The sequence below is a fragment of the Littorina saxatilis genome, unplaced genomic scaffold, assembly GCF_037325665.1.
Source record: "Littorina saxatilis isolate snail1 unplaced genomic scaffold, US_GU_Lsax_2.0 scaffold_74, whole genome shotgun sequence".
NCBI lineage: Eukaryota > Metazoa > Mollusca > Gastropoda > Littorinimorpha > Littorinidae > Littorina > Littorina saxatilis.
The window spans coordinates 53,275-73,965 of NW_027128233.1; the positions used below are offsets into that span (position 1 = coordinate 53,275).

General features: G+C 38.8%; 1 long non-coding RNA gene across 1 annotated transcript; it reads left to right on the top strand.

Moving 5' to 3' along the window:
• The first annotated feature begins 950 nt into the window (after positions 1-950).
• Positions 951-4,088, top strand: LOC138956599 (uncharacterized). Its single transcript, XR_011452718.1, has 3 exons — positions 951-1,272; positions 3,158-3,240; positions 3,789-4,088. It is a non-coding gene; the product is annotated as an uncharacterized lncRNA (long non-coding RNA).
• Positions 4,089-20,691: the final 16,603 nt, after the last annotated feature.

The window sequence follows — 20,691 nt, forward strand, 5'->3', positions numbered from 1 at the left end:
TGTGTTTGTGTGTGTGTGTGTGTGTGTGTGTGTGTGTGTCTCTCTATGTGAGCAACACCTGGGGATTGTTCAGTTCTGTTTGTGATGTGGTCTGGCGGCTTTTGTGTATTTGTATGTACTGGCCTTCCTTTGAGAAGCCATAACAGTTCAAAAGGGCTTACAGATAAGCTATAAATTGCTCAATCCTGTTTGAGTGGAGTTCGCCTCCAAAGGTGATTAACACGGTTACATTCGTCGACAAGGATGGGACTCGATATGGTCAGGAATGGCATTATGGCCACTGAATCATTTTCGTGCTGTTCCCATTCCACGAATCTGGGAGGGACCTAAGCTTGGCGGCTCCATTGTTCGTACGGCTCTAAGTACTTCTTCCCGGCGAAGCCGGCTACCCGGCGAAGCGGGTATTCATTCTAGTTCCAAATAATTCACTTCGTCAAAAAAACATAATGTCACTCAATTTACCGTAAATGTATATTTAGGAAATTTATGTTGTTTCTGAGGACAAGAAAAATCTATGGAACTAAAACTCATGATAAACATGGTTTATCTTGTGAGATTATTGTATGAGCGCATTTCAGCTGTTAATATTACATACGTAAAGTGAGTGATTGACTGATATAGGTCACAGGAATGCTGTGACGGACAGGTATAATCATATATGAGTGATTATGTTTGCTTTGTGGCTATTCTGTATAGTTTTAACTTTGGATTTTTGGGTAAAACAATACCCATTTAAAAAAAACCTACGTTATTTCTAATATGCTGACTATTATTAAATGAAAAAAGACGGCTCATGTTCATATCCATTTTCTGGACATGTCTGTCATCATTTTCTAATAGTCAGCATTTCAAAATTAACTCTTAATAACCCCCTTCTCTCCATACTTCCCTTGTCCACTCTACTGCACAACTGAGTCAACTGAACGTTTGCTATTCTGATTGTCTGCTCTAGCTGTACTCCCCATGACGGCAAATCGAAAAAGTCAGTTTTAAATCTTTTTTGAAAGGGTGTATTGACCATTTAGTTTTCTATCTGAATCTGTTTCAGATCTGGTTGCTTGAGTTGAACCCAAGATGGCGTCTTGCTCTTTCACTGCTAATAGAAGTTCTAGGAAGCACTGAAGATACTTCATACACGCTGACCTGTAGTGCGGACAAGTACCGGGCCGTTGAGATGACTGTGCTTGAAGCATCAAGGAGATGGGCCTTTTCACATGATGTTATCCTTCATGCACCAACTCTTTCTGGCCTCGGCTCTGAGGAAACAAAACAGTAAGTGAGGTTGTATTTTTGATCAATGTTTGTGGAATAATGCAGATATTATTTTTAGAAAGAATGTGTTGTGTTTTGATAAATGGATTGAAGCCGGTGTGAATTGTGTACGTGATGTATGGATAGACGAAAATATTGTTTCATTTGAACATATTTGTGCCATTGTCGGATATAGCGCCACAAGGCTGTTTGAGTACAGCCCTTTGCACACGGCCCTCTGCGCGCGAGCACTGCGAGACGACACAGTTAGAACATACGCGGGTGACGAGCCTCCTGAGACCTGTTTTCAGGGCATGCTAAATAACCCTTCCCCGAAGAAGTTCCGTGCGATATTAACGCAATCCAAAGCCAGTGAACCCTGCTCTGCAAAATGTTGGTCCCACAAATATAACATTTGCATTGACGAAAAGTATTGGGTCCTGGCAAGTGCATGTATACGCGAAGAAAGAGTTACTCCAATGAAAAAGTTTACATAATATTTATCCCACAAATATTTTATTGCATAAAATGAAGTTAAAAGAAAATAGTTTATGTAGTCTGTGTAATGAAATGGATTATATGGAACACTTCTTTTGGAAATGTGGCAAAATGAAATTGTTTGGGGAACATGTTTTAATACGGGAGAAAATATTATAGTAACGGAAAAAGATGTATTGTTTAATTATTCTCCAGAAGTGCAAACCCCCATCAACAAAATATGAATTATCTTTTGCTCATTTTAAAAATGTGTATCAGTAAGTATAGATATGGTAGGCCTATTGATATAAATGTGATGTTAGGATATGAATTAGTGTTGAGATATTTTAGTATTTTGTAAATGTTGAAGGATGAAAGAAAAGAAAAAGAGAAAGAGAAAAAAAGAAGAAAAAAGGAAAGGGAATACAGCAACCATACCGACAGAGCATAAATGTTCGTAATTTCTGGAATGTAGACAACGTTAGGTGTTTATTGCTTTACTACATTAACGTAAGTAATGCTGTTAAAAATGTTTTTTGCTGATTAATGACATTGGAAGGTGTTTCAAGCGTTAGTCCAAAGAAAAAACGTGTTTGTTGATTGGTGACATTGGAAGATGTTTGAAGCGTTAGTTTAAAGAATAACATGTGTTTGTTGATTGATGACATTGGAAGATGTTTCAAGCGTTAATTAAAAGAATAGAATGTATTTATTGATTAATGCCCTTGGAAGATGTTTCAAGCGTTAGTCTAAAGAATAAAATGTGTTTGTTGATATGAACAAATTGAACTCAATTTTTTTTTTAAATTAAAAGAAAATATGTCCTGTTAACACAGTCATCTTTTATATAATCAATTATATTTTAATTCATTTTGACATATCTATGGTTATTAATTACGAAGTGTTGTGCTGCATTATTACATTTCTTTGTTGTTGTCGTTGTTTTCATTGTATTTTGTTTTGAAATTCATGTAACCCTAGGGTTTCTGAAATACATTTTGCCTTGCCTTGCAAAGAAAACCAAACAAACATTAGCTAATGAATTTTTTTATTGTTTTCCTTTCTTTCCTGAAAATGTGCGGGCAGAAAAACAATTAAACGGCTGTTAAATAAATACAAAAAAGAAAGAAAAAAAGAAAAGAACAGCAATTAAACCCAACAGTCTAAAAACTATCCATGAGTACAAGATTTGCCTATTGAGATAGTCTATTTGCTTTTTTTAGATACTGTACAAGTATAACGCGTTTAATCTGAGTGAGAGATGTGGCTTTTGAAAACAGATATTCAAATAAAAAAAGTAAAAAAAAGTAAGTAAGGTTGTAAGATGTTTAAGTTGGTTGATATGAATAACTACCCTTCTTTTTCATAACCAGTGATTCTGCCATGAATGTATTTGCTTGATATTGGCCTTTTCTGTGTGTCTGATCAGGGACCTGCTGCACTTGACTGGCAAGAGAAAGCATACCGCTTACAGGATGCAAATCGAGACAATGGATGGTTCAGATGTTCCAGGTAAACTTGCTCTCTCTGCACACACACAGAGGAGATCATTACTACATCAGAACACATGTAAACAAAACACAAAAAACAGCCTACTCCCTTCACCCGCAGAGTTGACTTTTTAAACAAAGATTTTTTTGCAGCACAGCCACACTTAAAGATTTTGATTTGTGCCACAGATGAAGGATACTTACTTTATTTGAAAACCATGACAAGTCTATCGGAGTTGACACAGAAGGGAAATATCTGCATGCACGTTTGTCATGTAGCATGTTTGTAGAATTTATTGAGATAATCTTATGTGAATTTCTTGAAACACACATGCATACTAATTAGCCATAGACTGCTAGTAAAATATCAGGAAGTAAATTAAAGATACAAAACCATTGACACCAGTTAAACTGGTTGCATGACAAAGCCGTCTACTGACCTATTAACCCAATTTAAGGGACTCTAGATAGCTTGATCAGGATACTCTGGTAGATATATTAAGGCTGTGTCTGTCTTTGTTAGAATCCATCTAATTGTGTTACATTTGATCTTTCTGTCTTTGTGTGTAGCACTGGAGTGTGTACGTTACAGAGGTAAAAGTGAAGCCGCACATCTACAGAAAAGAGCAGTCGTACAAACCAGCAGTAAACATGTCAGTACGATTCGGTTATCTTCATTTTGATTAACCAGGGTATTTTATTTTGTGGCCCTTTCTTTGTAAGGAAAGCTGTGTGGAATAGTTAGGTAAAAAATACATTTTCCAAGCCTTATGGAATTGCATTTTTATATGCCAAATTCAACATTGATATTTTCTGTTTTGAGTCTGGCAGGTATCACACACACAAACAAGACATTTTGTTTTGATTTGATACAAAATGACATAATTATGTAATACTTTAAATGTTTCAAACTTGCTCAGATTTATCTGCTTTATTTTAATTATTTTATTTTATTTTTTAAACAATTGTATTCAAATAACTACAAATAGATTTATCTGCTTTAACTATACGTACATATAACACATTGAGCAGACAGGCTTTGTGCAGAAGATTGTTGATATACAATCAGCAATTATTAATGCCAACTAAACTTGAAACTTCACAATTCAAGCTGTAGCAGTATTGAAAAGTAGCTTTTATCGCTTATATTAATGAAGAAGAAACAATTTTGTAACTTGTGTACACAAGCGATTCTTTAAATTTTTAACGCATTTCATTTAAACATTCTCATCCCACATACTATTTTCGGAAATAACTCCGTGGGGTTTGTATTTGTTGTTAAATACCCTTGCTTTTCCTCAAACAAATATAAATAAAAATGCTCGATCCTGCCCACATGTGTCAGATACACACCTCGCTAGTGATTGGCTACTTCAATGTAAGCAAGGGTATTCACTCTTTCACAACCCATACACACCCGACAGAGTTATTTTCAGAATTCGTGTATTGAATAAATATGGATTGAAATTAAGTTACATCTCCTATAATTGGTGATTTCTGCTAATGAAATCCAATTGAATCAACGAACTGGAATAGTAATATTTCTGCCTAATTAGATTTAGTTTTATTTTCAAGCTTATGACACAACATTATTAGGAGGCTTCCATGTTGTTTTGTTGAAAGGTCATTCTCAAGGTCATGGTCCAAAAGCTTGAAATGGACCTTTAAAGATGAAAATTCAATCAATCAATCAATCAATGAGTCTTATATCGCGCATATTCCGTGGGTACAGTTCTAGGCGCTCTGCAGTGATGCCGTGTGAGATGAAATTTTATACGGCCAGTAGATTGCAGCCATTTCGGCGCATATTTACCTTTCACGGCCTATTATTCCAAGTCACACGGGTATAGGTAGACAATTATTAACTGTGCCTAAGCAATTTTGCCAGGAAAGACCCTTTTGTCAATCGTGGGATCTTTAACGTGCACACCCAATGTATGTATTCTTGTTTACTTGTATGTGAGCTCGTTACTGTGTCTGTCCGGTTGTCTTGACATTGTGTTTTTATTTTGTCTTCTCTGTTGGTCATGTACGTCAAAACATGTCTATTTAAAAAGAAACTTTAGGATATATGTATTTTTCTCCATAGTCGTTCTAACTTACCCTATTGAACTACTAAGCATCATATGCCATATGTTTGCCAGTTGTGGACGATCAAGTGTGAATGGACACTGATATGTATTGAACCAAGTATTTTCATTGATGTGCATGGCAAACTAAGAAAATAAAATGAAAACAACTCCCTCAGAACCGCTCGAAGCATAGAACATTTACCAAAAAATAAAGTAGGTAAACTAACAAAACAGAGATAGCGTGGGCTTACTCTTTTTTAAACAAACAATATTTACTTTGCTTTTTCAGCTCCGTCGAATATTCCTGAGCAAGGAAGAAAGGTAATTTGGTTATTTTTGCTTTCATCTTACTTTGTGACGTATAAAGCAGGGCGTTTAAAAAGCTTCTTGTGTAGAGAAAATCAAAATGGGCGGTTTGTGTGAATCTTTTCAATTTAAGTCAAAATCATACATATAGATGAGAAAAAAAGGTTGTGATACAATGTTTGTATCAACATCATTTGACATATAAACGGTTGAAAAGTAAATAAAATAAAAACAGCCAGAAATTTGGTTCATATGACACGAGTGACCTCCATTTCTTAAGAAGGTTCTGGATCATTGAGCATCAGGATTAACTTCATCACTCAATACCCTTTGAAATTGATAAGATGTGCTTGCATGGCAATAACAACCTTCCTTCCATGGATAACAATCCAAGAGTTACCTCCCTTTGTTTCTAGAACATTCACGTCCTTGCTTGTTTTGGTTTGTTTTCTTCATTTAGTCTCATGATAAGGGCGATGGAGAATGTTTAAAGTTACTGTCATGATGTGCTTGCTACAGATGCACAGCAGGCGCTGTACTGGCCTTTCACTCTATAGGCTGTATTCAATAATGGGGAGGTTCATAATCTAATGAAGGAAACAATAACTCAAGAAACTAAAACCCAGGTGCACATATGTGGCTACTGGGCAGTGTGCATGCACAATATCTTGTTCTTGCCTCTTACCATCTCTGAGGTATGGCGACCACAGACACACACACACCCTTACATCCATTATTACATCATTTCGGGCGGGCTGGTAACTTTCTTGAAGTTTTTCGCCCGGGTGGCGAGTTAAAAGGTTGAGATTTGGCCATCCCTACTAGACTCTGCTAAGAGGGTAACGTTATCAGTTACCTCCCTTCCCTCGGACATTTCTAGAACTTTGATCATTGAATAATATAATATATGTACTCACTTAATGTCGACAGATGTGAATGATTATTCACACAAGCATTCACCAGTTGTTCATGATAGCAAGATGTATCTCCCTCAAAGTTCCAGAATATTCTACACATTTCTTGTTCTGAAGTTGCTCATACATTTAACAACATGTGAGATAAATTTGATATTTAGAATCTTTTAACGCCAGAAGAAAACTTTAAATTTGGTTCATATGACATGAGTTACCTTCCTTCCTTGAGAAAGCTGTGGATAATTGGGTTAGGGTTTAGCAGATTCAACTTCATAATCTTACACCATTTGTGACCCTCCACCACGAAATGAGTCGCATGTCAACTCGCGCGGTTCTGCGCTAGGCTGAATATAAGTCCGGGGAGTGTCTGGTAACAGTGTGAGGGTCACCTTAGTCACAGTGTTATAACTCAAACAGTGTTCGTTCTTTTTTAAAACGGTTTTCACCACTGGGTAGAGCATAAAAAACTCTTCAGGAAAATGTAAAAACATGAAAATCATGCAAAGGTGACATGCGACTCATTTCGTGGTGGAGGGTCACATTTGAGGATGATAAGGTATGATTGCACAGTGGACCGGCACGGTTGGGCTAGTGGTAAGGCGTCCGCCCCGTGATCGGGAGGTCGTGGGTTCGAACCCCGGCCGGGTCATACCTAAGACTTTAAAATTGGCAATCTAGTGGCTGCTCCGCCTGGCGTCTGGCATAATGGGGTTAGTGCTTGGACTGGTTGGTCCGGTGTCAGAATAATGTGACTGGGTGAGACATGAAGCCTGTGCTGCGACTTCTGTCTTGTGTGTGGCGCACGTTATATGTCAAAGCAGCACCGCCCTGATATGGCCCTTCGTGGTCGGCTGGGCGTTAAGCAAACAAACAACATTGCACAGTGGTTATCTCTTCTTCTTGTTTTAGATAACAAAGCAAGGGTTACCAACTGTAATACTTTCTTGATTGATTTATTTTTCTTCAATCTATTTATTCATTCTCCAAACATCTTTTTCTTCTTTTTTGTTTGCTTAACGCCCAGCCGACCACGAAGGGCCATATCAGGGCGGTGCTGCTTTGACATATAACGTGCGCCACACACAAGACAGAAGTCGCAGCACAGGCTTCATGTCTCACCCAGTCACATTATTCTGACACCGGACCAACCAGTCCTAGCACTAACCCCATAATGCCAGACGCCAGGCGGAGCAGCCACTAGATTGCCAATTTTAAAGTCTTAGGTATGACCCGGCCGGGGTTCGAACCCACGACCTCCCGATCACGGGGCGGACGCCTTACCACTAGGCCAACCGTGCCGGTTTCTCCAAACATGTAGCATGTCTTAATTACTTGTTTGGGTAAACGAATAGCCGACATGCACTATGGGCAAGATTTGCCAAGTTGGTTTAATGGCATCTGGGAAGAATGACAGCTTCACCACTTATAGTATGCCATAACGTCACTGTAACAATAAATGTGAACAAAAGTGATTGATTTGGATAAACATTTTTTTTTTAAAGACATGAACAGCATGTTAGATTTAGCTGTTCTGTATTTTGACGATTTTTACTCTGGAAGCTTGCTTTTGTGAATTTGATTTTGGGGATATCTGTGTTGTAGGTTCCACTGCACGGACACCACCCTATGTGAAATCTATTTATTTACTGAATATTGTGGGAGAACGGATGTCCTTTCCTGTCATATAACTGCTATTGGTGGTTTTTTTTTTACAGTTAACGGTTTTGTCACAAACATTAGAACTTACACGTATTTGCACGGTAGCATGCAGTAACGTGGTATCTAACGCTTAGAAGTTGTCAAAAACAAGGTCACAGTGTACACGTATCGTCGCGACACAGACACATTTGCACCAAAAATCCATTCTAGGGGAGCTTTTCCATGATGTTTCCTACCGGAGGGATGGAATTTATTCCACTGAACAGATTTAAATACAGAATACATTTGTACGAGCAGTATTTTGCTTTCTGTGTCTGCTTTTCGAAGGGAATCGAGGCGAGCACACTCAATAGACCCACAGAAGGATACGCGACGTAAGTCTCAGCGCCTTGCCGTTCGTGGGGTCATGTTCTTGACAGATCGGCGACTACGGTCTATACAAACCAGAATTATGAAATTTGGACTGAAGCATGAAGGAAAGATTCAAGAAAATATTGAGCATCCTTACAACCTCCTCGGATGGTTGGACTTGGAAGGGTTTGCTACGTGAACATGTACCTATAATCACCACATGCAGCGCGACCCGCATTTGACATAGGTGTCCTGGTACGTGACGTAGCTGATAGGTAAAGCAGTATCTACACGTCCCTAATATAGCTGTTCTAATAGACACCTGAGGGAATTCTGGAGTTATGATTTGACAATTGGTCGATATTTCTACTGGAGCCATTATCGTCTATATTTACTAAAACAAATAACACACAGTTCCGGTTTTATCGCCGTGCATGAAGTGCATGCATACCTGGCCAGATTTGCTTCTGTGACTGGTCGACAGCTAGACGATGCAATTCGCAACGGTTTTTTTTTCTTGCAGTTCATGAAATAATTATGTTACGTGTAAAATTGAAGGCAACAAACCTTGAAAAATTGTCATAGCTGCATTCATCGACTCATTGGTATTATACGTGTCTTGTCTAAATATCGGACCCTTTTTCTACGCTGAAAACACAATAGCTGTTAAAGGAAAAGTCCAAGGTTTAGGGTCACTTTTGATATGTTGACCCTCTTAATTCATCAACCACAAATGCGTGTGTAAAAATGAACACAGAAATCCAAAAAGTATACTTTGACTCGTTTTTGGTTGTTCTGAATCGTTCCATCGCGCGCGCAGTCTTGGCTCATGACCTTGTGCACATACGTGTGCTACGTCACGAGCCTTGAACAACAAACATGGCCGGCTCAAGCAGTGAGGAAGACAAGTGGAATACGGACCGGTTTTCAGCCAGCCTGAGGTTTTAGCGTGCCCGTTTGAGCCTCTTCGTCGTCAAAATGCTGGAGAGGCCACAAGGAACTGCTTGAAACAGAGCCAGCATAAGCGGCAATACGAAATGGTATGTGATTCTCTTTGTTGTGATGTTGACACACTAGTCCGTAGTCACTACCTCGTGCATGCTAGATCGAAGTCAGGTGTGTTTTTCACAGATCAGTTGATGTGCTTCCACAGATCTGTAAGCATGTAAATATTATGGATTTATGCTATTATTTCAGGCATCTGGTGTTGTTTATTTTCCTATCTTTAATCAAGGATTTCGTCCTTGAACTGCCCAGTTTAGAATAAATGCTTCCACAGTGATGTTCACACGCGACTATTCGTATTTTCTCTTGGAATACTCTGAGTAATTCTTCAGTCACACAACGAAACATGTAGACAGCAAGTTAACATTGCGCAAAGCCTGTTTCTTGCGGACAAAACTGCAATTATCCTGGTATTTTTATTTGCGACAGTAAGACACTACATGACATCGACACCACTAAACAGTGAAACTGTTTTGAAATGGCGGTGGGCTGTTTTCATGTGCTAATACTAATAGTGATCCTGACATTTTTCTTGTGAAACGGTCAAAGGGAAATAATACATGAATTTAGTTTTTTAAACGAGCACACGTGATTTCTGATCTCAAACTAGATCTGAAATCATAAGATTTTCTGAGCAGTGGCGAAACGCTGATGGCGTGATATCGCAAGCCGTTTTGGAAGCAAATAAGCACTGTCAGACATATTATGCTGAAACACGAATACAGCAGTTCAAACTTTTTGATCATTGATTTTTAGGAGAACGCAATATCGGACAGTCACACTACAAAAAGACAATGCGTTAGTGCATAGATCGGTATTCTCAAACGTCACGAACAGACAGTACGTTGCTACTATATATTTTACTGTATTAACAAAACCTCACAGTCCCATTAAAAATGTGTGGTGTGTGCCGAAAAGCAACCATATGAGATTCAGTCAGTGGGACCCTGAATCTACCTGGGGTTAAATCGGGTTATTGACTCTCATTGCATGAATTTTTAAACTGAATATATGTACTACTGTTCGTGTTGTTTTTGTGATCCACTGCAATTTCTGTGTATACCTTAGAATCTCAAGGTAATTTTTGAACGGGGCATACAGATGATACATTTTGCCATGATCACAGAGTGATACGTGTATTTTGCTTATCAGGTGTCAGTGCAGAAACTCCAAGAGGGAACGAAATTCAAATATCTGGAAAACCTGGATGAGGAGATAGACAGCCTAACAGCACATCCTCCTATGTTTGCTCGAACATCTACTACCTTCAAACTGCATACTATGCGTACACACAGGAATATGGACGACTCGATCAACATTGATCAAAATGGGTAAGTAACACAACACAAACAGATGATTTCCATTATGATAGATTTATTTATCTGAAAGTAAAATTGACAACAGAGTGTACAATTTGTTTTCAAATACGAAAATATCACATTGGGTTAAAAAAAAAAACCCATCATATATCATTAAAACTATTCTTTATTTCTAAACACATACATATCAGCATAGTTTATTCATGTAAACATCCTCATTTCGGTTCCCAGTCTATCTGAAATCAAGGTAAGATATGCCAGAAAAAATAGCTTCAGCATGAATTTGAAAACCTGCTCTACGTCAACACAGCGTGTCTTGTGATTCTATCCACCCTCTCCAAACAAACACGTACACGTTTTCTCTGGTACGAATGTCTTAAAAGCTCAAACTAAGCTGCTGTTTTATTCTGTCTTGCTTTGCAGGAAATACAGGCACGTCGCTTACCCATAACAGGCAGCTGGTGCGCCAGCGAGTGGGGTTTCTCGGCAGAAGCATCAGAGTACCATTACCAACCTGTGCAGTCAAAACAATCAGAAATACTTTCACAAACGGATGAAGAGTGGGGTTCAAACTCCCTGAGCTACAGAAGGCTAAAATATACTTTTACAAATCGTGTGACTGTGTTGAACTAGTATATTTGGTTGAACAGATTCCTGCATGGTTTGAAGATGATACTGGGTTGTCACGTGGTCCGGTACATGACGGTTCACATGCTGCAACATTTTGTTCCAGACTTTTTCCACTGTTGGTGTACTCCAGCATCAGGTAGTCAGTCCATGGTCAGCATAGCCTGTGTCCAGTATTGTCCGTTTGCCTGTTGCCTGAAACGTGTTTTTTTTGGAAGTAACTAACGATCTCTGCACACATTTTAACATGTGAATAAGAACAGAAAAAGTTTGTCAAAAGTATACATAGTTTAATTTGCATTTACTTCAAGGCCAGACTTTCTTCTCGTTCATTATTTCTTCATAAAGATTCTGGAAATTAACAAAATGTTTCCCCCTATCAAGGCCTCCTAACTTTTGTTGTTAAATGCAGGTCGGTTTTTTGTCATCTGTGCATTACTACCTCTTGCCACCCGTGCGGTCATTGCCACCAGGTATCTCAACAATCAAACCGTCTATACAGGCTTAAAGGCACGTCCTTTTTCAAAACAGGATTGCTCACTACACAGATCTGCGAAGACTTTTACATAGAAAAAAATCTCTTGACTTGAACATATATACCAGGAATAAACATCCTGACTGGTTTTTGGAGCTGGAATTTTTAGGAAATGTTTTACACGTGTGGCGTTTAAGAAATTAATTCATAAAATTCTACATTCGCAAAGAGAGTACCCATACAGAGTGTTCAGTTCTGGTATTTTTCAAAACGGAAGGATGGCCATATCCCATGTAAAAGCCTGGTAAGATTTGAGATTTTGAACCCAATCGTTTACACGGGAAGGGCTGTCCATTTAAGAGGACGCATCCATGCCTGGATGAGAAATACACTGATAACACAGAAAAAGCACGAGTTTAACCTGCATATTCACAAAACTGGTTCAGAGGCCCGGTAAAGGGAACACATGTTAGTTATTTTAAGAGAACATCACGAAGACCTAATTATTAAATTAAAGCCTTTCTGCACGAATGTACATCTTCTATGAATTATATTCTAAAACGCCACATGTGTAATTCATTCCACACACAAAATCCAGCTCCAAGAAGCAGTGAGGCTGTTGATTATTGGTATGTGTTCAAGTCGAGAGATGATTTTTCCTGTGTAAACTGAGCCTTGGCAGATCTGATATAGTGAGCAAAGACCTGCATTTTTTTTAAAACGTGTTCAGAGGCCTTGAAATGGTTAAACATTTTGTTTATTTCAAGTAGTCTTTATGAAGAAAAAAATTAACAATAAGGAAGGCAAATGGGTTGAAATGCAAATTAGATTCCTTTTGACGAACTTTTTATGTTCTTCTTCACGTGTTACATTATGCGTACGTAGATCGCAAGATATTTTCGAAAAAAATTCATAGATAAGCCAATCTGCAAACGGACAAAAATTCACAATATTTATGAAGCCAATAAATTTGACTCAAGAACAAAGCTTATGTGTTTGAGGTGATGTGCATGGGTATGAATGTTGAATGAGTCCGTCAAAGATACCCTCCATGTCGCCTTAATAATAATAATAATAATAAATGAGCATTTATATAGCGCAACATCATAACTTTACAATTATGCTCTTTGCGCTTGACACATTTAAAATTAAAACACAGTTATACAAGCATTTACATCTACATTCATAGTCAACAACGCTTAATTAAAAGCATACACCATCAAACATACATTACAAAAGATTCTTCCACTAAGTAATAAAAACATGAATAAAATAGGTAGTAAAAAACAAGGAAATACCAGCTGAATACCCTTAATCAACAGAACATGTTATCAACAATGCTGAAAACAGTCCTAGATGTTTATATACATTATCACTAAAACAACAAATACACTACATGTAGCCTACCATTAAAATTATACCACCTTAAATTACCTTGCTCTTTCAAATGTACTGCTTAAACTTCTTGAACATGCAACTCTTGCTGTCTACCATAAAGACCATCAGGTCAACAACATACTCGTGAATGTTTTGTTTTGGTCTATAATTAAACATTTCAGAAAATACCCTTTTTTATATTTTTTATTCGGAAGCATACTAACTTTATTTGAAACTACTTCGACAGATATAGTTTTGCAGGTTGACGGGAGGTGAGTTACGAAAGAAATTCAATCCATATGTCGCTCAGCACAGAAAGCATAAACGGATTAACATGAGTAGAAATGAACTTGTACTTGTTTTCATAATGTATTATTTGGATGGTATCTGTCAAAGACACTTTCTCGTTTTTTGCAAAGCTAGAATAAGGCACTAATTTTCAAAACAAAACAAAAATCTTACGATGAATGGCACGTTGGTTTTCTCCTGTGGTGATTCTGGACGGTAGGAACAGGACTGGTCAACAGTTGCGTTGTGATCACGGAGAACCGGGAAATCTGGAATGGTCACGGTGTCAGTGTCTGGTGACCTGTTCTGACCAGTGGCCGTGAGTGATGCTGAAAGGTCTGGAAGTAAAAGAAGAGAGAAAATGAGTGTGAGTATAAATCATTTCGAAAGTATGCTTCTGATCTATACAGTACACTGAACATTTAGACACCCTCTGGAAGTCGTCTGGATCTGTATCCATGTTGTAGCAATTAGACTGGTTTTGTGTCTCTCATGCTCAGTCAATGCAGAAAGATTAATTCCATGCACAATTCGTAATCTTCTTGTCTCTAGCATGCAGGTGTCTGTTAACCTTACCGGTTGCACATCCATCAAAAGTTTAGATCTGGTAAAAAATAGCATTAAAACCATGATTCCAGCAAACGCCGCATGAATTGATATCAGGGGATAGTTTGCGACTGAATAGAATAGATAACGTGAAACACGCATTGTCTTACGTGTCCACAACCCTGACTACTATTTTACTCTATTACTCTTAGCTCAGCTCAGACCGTTCTGTAACTCTGTAGATCTAGCCTGTGGCGCATCTGTACTCCAGCGAATATCAGCTGGACCCAGACACACTGTTCTGCACCAATTCGTATTCGCTGCGCAGCAAAACAATGTTTACGTGTATGCATGAAAATAAAAGCATGTACTCTGACCTTAACGCATACCTTCTTGTGAGATAATCCGCTCTTCGTAACGCGTATGTCGCCTCGGAGTTTCGATGGCTCGTCGACTGTACCAGCCTCGCGTAATACTGCCCTCTCCGGACTTTCATGAAGGGAAGACATTGCCAGTGGTCAAAACATTTGTTTCAGGGATGAAACGCCAACTTTTGTGCTGCAGAAAAATGGCGAAATCTGTGTCCAGAAAGTGCCCGACACTTTGAAATCTGCACGCTTGTGCTGCACACATCTCTTCCATTTCCACAAGAGACTCAGAGTTTTATGAGGGAAAGTGTGCTATGAAATGCCTGGGGACATTGACGAGTTGTTGCAGTTTGCGGCTGCTCTCCACCGAGGCATTCTTTTCGGGCATACAGTGGTGACTTTTCTGTGTGAAAATCAAGCTGGTACTAATGGTAGAATCAACACAATAACTTGTGACGTCACAGTGCACCGACGTCACAGTGCACCGAAAACCACGTGACCACTACTTGACCCCAGGCGACTTGTCTTGGTTAGCCCCGCGACACTAAATCTTCAACTACAACAACAACAATTTTTTTTCAATTTTTAAAATATTTTTCCAGAGATGTTTGTAACATTTGGCATTCGATTTTCAAGTTTTTAAGTTTTTGGGATATTTAAAAAACTTGGACTTTTCCTTTAAGGTATTAGAACACACCTGACAGTACGCTGGAGTAGCCTCCCTTCCCGGATTTAGAACGCGTTTCGTGTCGTAACAGATTATCCACTTATTAGCCATATCCGTATGCAAAATAATGAAATAAACATTAGGAAATGTCAGAAGTTTACAACTATCGACATTCTCTATCAGTGCAATAAAAAACAATCGTTAGAACTTGCATTTACGACATGTCGTGCGTGAGAACGTGTCACTGTAAACAAGCACTTTTGCCTGGCTGAAGAACCATACGAGTCAATCTAAAACAGACAAGTAATGGAAAGCAGTCTGCGGATAAACATAACAAACTGCTGATGAAAAAGTGTGTTCGTCCCTGCTCTGGATAAAAGACATTGGACTGATGACAACGTGGCAGCGTTCACGCGAACAGATTTTTTTCAGATTATCGCTTCTACATTTTATTGCACGTACTTGGGGCAGATCCAGAATTTCACACTGGAAGATGACAAATTGGTCTTGTGAGTTGAGAACCACATGTTCTTTGCCGACAGAAATCACGATGGGACAAGATGCAGATTGTGTTGAAGAGATGTTTGCAGATTATCGCATCTACATTTTATTGCTCAGATCAATGCACGAAGTTGGGGTAGATCTGAATTTTGCAATGCCGGAAGACGACAAATCGGTCTTTTGAGTTGAGAACCACATGTTCTTTGGCGGCAGAAATCACTATGGGACAAGATGAGGATTGTGTTGAGGAGGTTAATACTGACTGACTTTAGATGAAGAGTTCCTAGACCTGGTTTTTGTAGAGAGGCATCATGATGATATCCTGTGTTTTTTTAACGTTCTTGGTGACAACGCACCAGAATCGCACGAAGATCGAACTCTCGAAGAAAACAAGTTTATCGCTGAACATCGGAAATGTGAAAGTATTACTCTTCCTGTCTGATCAGTCTCCCCGTTAAATCTACAGGCTACATTATTTATCAGGTAACTTACCAAACCGGAGTGTGTGTGTGTGTGTCAGTGTCAGTGTGTGTGTGTGTGTGTGTGTGTGTGTGTGTGTGTGTATGTGTGTGTGTGTGTGTGTGTGTGTGTGTGTGTGTGTGCCGGATTACCATCATTAACGCACCCTTTTGGACTTTTCTACGTAACCTTACTATGCCTGCTGTGACATTCACGAGGATTATTGTGATTCTTGGACAATCGTGTGCCTGTGCTGGACTTGCAGGAAGACAAACGGCGTCGGAACGTATACGTGCTGCCAAGTGTGCATGCCCAGAGCGCAGTGTGAACCGAGAGTGAATGTGTCATTGTGTGGAAGTTTTGCTTGATTGATTTATTCATGATTTAATTTGCCTTTTGTTTCAATAGAAAATCTGTGTACGTTATACTTTGTATTTTGTGGTGTGATTCGCCCGAGTGCGAGACCCCCATCCCCGAACGCCTCTGTGGGTAGAATTGTATAATTGTGTGAGTAACGTGAGTGTGTAGATGAGAATGTGTAGATGAGAATGTGAAAGTTGCTTTGGACCCAGACACACACAGCAGACTTCAACGCAACAGCTAAGTTTCAGCCTGACAAAGAAATTCGAGTGACACAGCTAAGGGCTGTACTTGTTATTTCTCTATTAAAACAAATGTTTCAAGATCTTTAGGCCAATAAAAAATAAATTGTCTGTTTCTAATAACATGGGTAAACAAAATAGGGTAGGTAGGTAGGGATTTTTAATTTTTTTTGCCAGGATAGAATTCTTCAAAATAACTAAATGACACAAAGAGACAAGACTCGCTATAGATAAATTTATGGAAAAAAAAGTAAAAAATGTGACAAAGAATATAAAATGATTGTTTTACCTGGTCTGGAATATTCAGTAGTAATTGCATAAAAAAAGTCAATTATCATGTTAACTTTTTCTTAAAATGGGTGCGCTAAATCCTAGTCTGTTTGTTTTTAATGGACTAAGCAATCCTTGGACTGACAGAAAATATGTATTTTAAAAATGTCCAGTTGCAAATTACTTATTTTTCTAATTGGAAGAGAATATACACTCTTTTGTGTTCAAATGGGTAGGGGGCGGGGGTAGTAAAAGGATCACAGTTCAAGATTGTGCGCGACAAGAGGTGTGTTTCTTTTAACTGTGATAAAGAGTGACAACTCAACTTGGTATCTAACACTATTTCTGAACACTGTAACCACTTTAGCACTTTTAATTTATTTTTTCTGTCTTCCAAACTTCTTCTTCTTCTCCTCCTCTTCTTCTTCGTTCATGGGCTTAGACTCCCACGTTCACTCATGTTTTTAGCACGAGTGGATTTTTACGTGTATGACCGTTTTTACCCCGCCATTTAGGCAGCCATACGCCGCTTTCGGAGGAATTCCAAACTTCTAATTCAGCTTCAAAAAATGAGAAAAAAAGGTGTTTTTTTAATTCAACAGTTAAATCACTATGTTGGATATTCTATTTTGCTTCCCGATTTATCTTAAGTTTTTGATCATCTGATTACCTTGCTTTCCTATTTGTAAGATAATATGCACTCTTTTCTGAAAAATAGGTAGGGGGTGGGGGTAGTAAAAGCATCAAAGTTCAAGATTTTGCGCGACAAGAGGTGTGTTTCTTTTAACTGTGATGAAGAGGGATAACTGAACTTGGTATCTAACACTATTTCTGACCACTGTAACCACATTAGCACTTTTTTTTTTTCTGTCTTCCAAGCTTTAAATTCAGCTAATAAAATGAGTAAAAAAGGTTTTTTTTCTGAATTCAACAGTTAAATTACTATGTTGGATGTTCTATTTTGCTTCCCAATTTCTGTTCTGAAGTTTTTGATCATCTGACTACCTTGATTTTCTATTTGGAAGACAATATGCACTCTTTTCTGAAAAATGGGTAGGGGGTGGGGGAAGTAAAAGCATCACAGTTCAAGATTTTGCGTGACAAGAGGTGCGTTTCTTTTAACTGTGATGAAGAGGGATAGCTCAACTTGGTATCTAACACTATTTCTGAACACTGTAACCAGTTTTGCTCCCGCAGTGGGGCACTGCGGTTATGAAATTAAAGGCCCCTCCTGTTTTTGGAACCGCAGGAGCTTTCTAGTTTGCTGTTAGGTAGATTTTTGGTTCCTCTTTCCTGTCATGCTCTCTTTTTCTTCATGAATTCTTTTCTTTTTTCTGCCTTCTTGCTCATTCACCTGTATTTTTTCCAAAAATCTCTTCTCTTGCCGCTTGTCTCGCGATTCATGTATAGTTTAACCTTTGCCGGATGCCGCTTTTGACTACACACTCCCGACGATGCGGGTTTGTCTGAACCCATACATTTGAAAGAGGGTTTTTACCGATTATTCCTCTAACGACGATGCGGGTTTGTCTGAACCCATACATTTGAAAGAGGGTTTTTACCGTTTATTCCTCTAACGACGATGCGGGTTTGTCTGAACCCATACATTTGAAAGAGGGTTTTTACCGTTTATTTCTCTAACGACGGGGTGGGTTCAGGGAAACCCACAGCGCTACTTCAGTGGTTGCATCGAGTTTCTCCCTTCACCGACCTCTTGCAGGGGAGGGAGAGGGGGAGGGAGAGGGGGAGGGAGAGACTCTGAGAGACTAAGAAAGAGAGAGAGAAAGAGAGAGAGAGAGACTAAGAAAGAGAGAGAGAGAGACTAAGAAAGAGAGAGAGAGACTAAGAAAGAGAGAGAGAGACTAAGAAAGAGAGAGAGAGAGACTAAGAAAGAGAGAGAGACTAAGAAAGAGAGTGAGAGACTAAGAAAGAGAGAGAGAGACTAAGAAAGAGAGAGAGGGAGACTAAGAGAGAGAGAGAGAGAGACTAAGAAAGAGAGAGAGACTAAGAAAGAGAGAGAGAGAGAGACTAAGAAAGAGAGAGAGACTAAGAAAGAGAGAGAGAGAGAGAGAGAGAGTCTAAGAGAGTGAGAGACTAAGAAAGAGAGAGAGAGACTAAGAAAGAGAGAGAGACTAAGAAAGAGAGAGAGAGAGACTAAGAAAGAGAGAGAGACTAAGAAAGAGAGAGAGAGACTAAGAAAGAGAGAGAGACTAAGAAAGAGAGAGAGAGAGAGACTAAGAAAAAGAGAGAGAGAGATCTATACTAAGAAAGAGAGAGAGAGACTAAGAAAGATAGAGAGAGAGACATATAAAGAGAGAGAGAGACAAATAAAGAAAGAGAGAGACTAAGAAAGAGAGAGAGAGAGACTAAGAAAGAGAGAGACTAAGAAAGAGAGAGAGAGAGACTAAGAAAGAGAGAGAGAGACTAAGAAAGAGAGAGAGAGAGACTAAGAAAGAGAGAGAGGGAGACTAAGAAAGAGAGAGAGACTAAGAAAGAGAGAGAGAGACAAAGAAAGAGAGAGAGAGACTAAGAAAGAGAGAGAGAGAGAGAGACTAAGAAAGAGAGAGAGAGAGACTAAGAAAGAGATAGAGAGAGAGACTAAGAAAGAGAGAGACTAAGAAAGAGAGAGACTAAGAAAGAGAGAGAGAGACTAAAAAAGAGAGAGAGAAACTAAGAAAGAGAGAGAGACTAAGAGATAGAAAGAGAGACTAAGAAAGAGAGAGAGACTAAGAGAGAGAGAGAGAGAGAGACTAAGAAAGAGAGAGAGAGACCAAGACAAAGAAACTAAGAAAGAGAGAGAGAGAGAGACTAAGAAAGAGAGAGAGAGACTAAAAGAGAGAGAGAGAGACTAAGAAAGAGAGAGAGAGAGACTAAGAGAGAGAAAGAGAGACTAAGAAAGAGAGATAGACTAAGAAAGAGAGATAGACTAAGAGAGAGAGAGAGAGAGAGAGAGAGAGAGAGAGACTAAGAAAGAGAGAGAGAGACTAAGAGAGAGAGAGAGACTAAGAGAGAGAGAGAGAGACTAAGAAAGAGAGAGAGAGAGAGACTAAGAAAGAGAGAGAGAGAGAGACTAAGAAAGAGAGAGAGAGAGAGACTAAGAAAGAGAGAGAGAGAGACTAAGAAAAAGAGAGAGAGACTAAAAAAGAGAGAGAGAAACTAAGAAAGAGAGAGAGACTAAGAGATAGAAAGAGAGACTAAGAAAGAGAGAGAGACTAAGAGAGAGAGAGAGAGAGACTAAGAAAGAGAGAGAGAGAGACCAAGACAGAGAGACTAAGAAAGAGAGAGAGAGAGAGACTAAGAAAGAGAGAGAGAGACTAAAAAAGAGAGAGAGACTAAGAAAGAGAGAGAGACTAAGAGAGAGAAAGAGAGACTAAGAAAGAGAGAGAGACTAAGAAAGAGAGATAGACTAAGAGAGAGAGAGAGAGAGAGAGAGAGAGACTAAGAAAGAGAGAGAGAGAGACTAAGAGAGAGAGAAACTAAGAAAGAGAGAGAGAGAGACTAAGAAAGAGAGAGAGAGAAAGAGACTAAGAAAGAGAGAGAGAGAGAGACTAAGAAAGAGAGAGAGAGACTAAGAAAGAGAGAGAGACTAAGAAAGAGAGAGAGAGACTAAGAAAGAGAGAGAGAGAGACTAAGAAAGAGAGAGAGAGAGACTAAGAAAGAGAGAGAG